General features: G+C 35.5%; 1 pseudogene; it reads left to right on the forward strand.

Annotated features, from left to right (window-relative positions):
• The first annotated feature begins 492 nt into the window (after positions 1-492).
• LOC100358297 (derlin-2 pseudogene) lies at positions 493-984 on the forward strand (annotated as a pseudogene).
• Positions 985-4,128: the final 3,144 nt, after the last annotated feature.

Raw genomic sequence — 4,128 nt, forward strand, 5'->3', positions numbered from 1 at the left:
TGAATCACACTGCCCAAAATTTATGTATATATGTACTTTTAAATAAATCACTCAGCGCTGACACTGGCAGTTAATTTCCACTTAAAAAAAGAAAGAGTGACAATGTTGGTAATTTACAAAAAGAGATATGTCTTTTATATTTCTTGAGTCTGTGTGGCAGATTGTTTTCTTAGATAGAAGTACAGTACAGTAATGAGTCTTAGAATATACACTTTCTGGGGTCTTAGAATATATACATTCTTGGTGGGGGCAGGAGGCAGTGGGGAAGATGGAGTGTACCAGTGCCTCCCACTGGAGTACCTGCAGATCCCACCGGTCAGCTGCACCTGAAGTACCACCTGTGTCCTCACTGTCACAGCCGTGCAGTTGGAGCTGATCACACCTTTTAAGTTGTACTTCAATTCTGAGTTAATTTTTCAACATTTTCAAATATGGAGGTTAATCACCAATTTTTAATTCTTTGGGTCCACTGAATTCAACTTTTTATTTAACATGATTTTTCTATATTATTACTGTTAAATGCTAGAAGGCAGCTCATTCCGAGGCCAGACAGCAGACTTTGTATTTATGTTCTTTTTTTGGTAGATTTTTAATGACTCTTTTTGCTTTCTTTATGAGCTTAGTTTTCCTGGGCCAGGCCTTCAGATAATGCTGGTCTACGCTGGAGCCAAAGGAACCCATACGTCCACATGAACCTCTTTCACCTTCTCAACTTTAAGGTCCCCTTTTTGCCCTGAGGAAAACCTGCTTATGAGGTTTTCCTTGTTGGTGGGGAACTCGATTATTGTGAACCTCTTGGGTATTGCTGATGGACACATATTTTTTCTTGGAAGATGTATTCCCCAATCAGCGTGATGGTATAAGAATCCTGAAAACATTTATTTTGAAGGCTATTCTTGATACCCCAGATGAAGATCCAAATTACAATCCCCTACTTGAAGAGCATCCAGGTGCTGGGGTGAAGGCCAGCACCATGGAGGTTAAAGCAGTGCCAATAACGACACCCAGCTGGGGAGGACTCAGCAAATCACCAATTGGGATTCTTTATACTTTTGTTGCAAAAGTATGGACATTTTTGATAGCTGTGACAGATTTTAACTCCAGAAGCACTTTATGAAATAGTACACTGACTAATCCAGAAGACATTTTCAGCAGTTTGGCAATGCTTGCTCACAACACTGATACTGAAATGGTAATCTCTTGGAGCCATAAAACTGGAGAGATAAGTATCCTGTTGCCTCGATCAAGTACATAAGTACTTAAGTTCTATGGTATAAGACAGGGCTTTTGCTCCCTTCTTCACTCTGATAGAAAGGCCATGGTGTAAATAGAATTTCCAGAAAGAACAAAAATAAAACTAAATTCCATTTCTCTCTCACTGTAAGTCTGTAAAATATACACACACACACACACACACACACACACATTCTTTAATGTATTTTAAATATATGCTTTTCTGAATGGACATCAGTTTGCAGTTTCATTAGCAATACATAGCATTTGTTATTACTCCAAATCATTGCCAGAAATGAGTAATATGGGAATACATTTGTATTAGGCTGTTAAATGTGAACATTTTTTTTCCTTCAATGATACAGAACTACGGATACAAGACAGGAATAGATATTAAATGATCATTAAATATTTGGTAGAATCCAACTATATAATTTTTGATTCTGGGACTACTGGCTATGATATGTAAAGTGGTGGGAGATTTTTAATATCATTTCAATTTGTGTCATTATTTTTTGTGTCTTCCCATTTAACTGGTTCATTTTGTGTCTGTTTTTAAAACTTTAGATTTTTCCAGAAATACATTAGTTTCTTTTAGCTTTTCAAATATTTGTTTAAGACTGGTAGAATATTATTTTTATAGATATCTATTTTATCTCATTACCCACATTTCTGCCTGTATTTTATCTCTTTGCTTTTATTTTTCTTGATTAATTTTGCTGCCTACATATCTTTTCTACCATTCCTTTCTAAGAATTAGTTTTTGATTCTGTAAATTATTCTGAATATATAGTTGTTCTCTATTATCATTTATATCTTTGGGTTTACCTTTTTAATCATTCCCTGGCTTTTTGAATTGAATGCATAGTACTTTTATTCAATCTTTCTCATTTTCTGATAAGTGTATTCAAAGCTTTAAATTTTCACTAAAGTACTGTTCTAGCTTAATACCAGAAATTTGTAATGTTTTGTCAGCGTTAAATGGTAATTTACATTACAGTTTCCTCGTTAAGCACAGTGTTATATAATAGTATTTCTTTCTTTCTGTTTGTTGCAAGATGCATTTGTGGTTTTGGGGGGGATATTTGCCTGTTATTGGTTTTTCCTTTATTTCATTATGCTCAGATCCCATTAAAGACCATTCTGTCACCTATGAAATGTGCTGTAGAAAATACTTAAGACTCAGCCAGAGTGAGGAGACATGAAAGTGGTAGTATCTTCACTTAATATCCTCACAAGCATCTTAAACCTAATGTGACTAATCTCTGCCCTTGTTATTTTTCCAACTCTGCTCTTTGTAGCTTTTCCATTTCAGTTAATGATTATCTATATTCTTCCAGTCGTTAGGACAAAACTTCTTAGACATTTTGATTTATATATATTTTTTTCTCTCCACATAAGATCCCTTGGCAAATCATGTTGCCTCTATCTTTAAAACATACCCAGCATCAAAGGACCTCTTACTCTTTACTCTGCTGTTATCCTTGTTCAATGATTCTCCCAACTTAGGGTGATTTGGTCGTCAGAGAATATTTGATACTTTCTTGGTAGTTACAACCAGTGGCAAGGTATTGCTGGCCTCTCGTGAGTAGAGGTCAGTGATATTGGTAAATAATCCACTAATGTGTCTAGTGATTTGCCTCCTCAAGACATACACAACAGATCACATGTCCCCAAATGCTAATAATGTCAAGGCTGAGAGACATCCCTGAGCCAAATAACTAGTGTTGCTCACCTGAGTTATTTCAAAATCTTTCTTATTGCCCTCCAGTTTCCTACCTTATCTCATCACAGTCTGTATTTTCCACACCAGCAAGAGAGCTTGTTTTTAAAATTGGCATATCATTCATTCTGTCTTTGTAGCCCTCCAAAGACTCCCCATGTCTTTGAAAGTAAAGGCTAAAGTCCTCACATTGGCCAGAAAGGTTATACACAGTCTTTCTGACTCACCATTGTCTGGTTGACATCATGTCTTACTGTTCTTGCCCTTACTCACTATGCAAAAGTTGCATCTCCACCTTGCTAATGCTTGAATGCATGCCAAACTGCCATATTTGCTCAGCCTAGAATAATGCTCTTCTCTCAAAAAAAATCAATGACTCTCCTTCACCTATAAGTCTTTACTCAGATATTACCATCCACAGAGACCCTACCCTGATCACCTTTCTTAAATTTTCATGTATCTTCTGCAACTCCCTGTCTCCTCAGTTTTATATTTTTCTGTATTACATATGAGTGTTTTTCATTTGCTTAACATATGGCTTGATTCTTTCTACTTTAATTCATGCTTCATGGGGACTTGGATCCATTGCCATATCCTTAGCACTTAGAATACCACCTGCTATACAACATTTGTGTAATAATACTTTTTAACTGATTTATGAGCTACAAAGTTTTATTCAACCTATTATTAGTTGAGAGTCCTGTCTGTTTCCAGCTGCAGTTCATGATTCCTTGTAAATACGGTTTCCTATCTTTCCACCGTGGTCTTTCAGTATATTTTTGTGTTTATTGTGAGTGCAATTTAGGAAATCATCATTGCCTATCTCTTCATTTGTTGGAGTTGAAGAAGGAATCTAAAAAAACCAAGTAGATTGTTATCACATCCATAAATGGGATTGTCTTAAATATTTTGCATATATCCAGAATCTATTATGTTTAAGATATACTAGAAATGCAATACATTTTGAATAAGTGAATAAATGAATGGATGGAATTGTAATAATAAAACTTGAATTCAGAAAATGCCTCTAACTCATTGGAACAATTGATCCTGCATATTTCTTTTTTACAGAATCATAAAGTCAATCCATTGACCTGGGACAATCAATTCATTGACCAGTGGTTAAGTAGTATCTGACAGAGTGGAAAAGCATCTAGACTATTCACCATGTT

The sequence above is a fragment of the Oryctolagus cuniculus genome, chromosome X (assembly GCF_964237555.1).
Source record: "Oryctolagus cuniculus chromosome X, mOryCun1.1, whole genome shotgun sequence".
In the NCBI taxonomy this organism is placed as follows: domain Eukaryota; kingdom Metazoa; phylum Chordata; class Mammalia; order Lagomorpha; family Leporidae; genus Oryctolagus; species Oryctolagus cuniculus.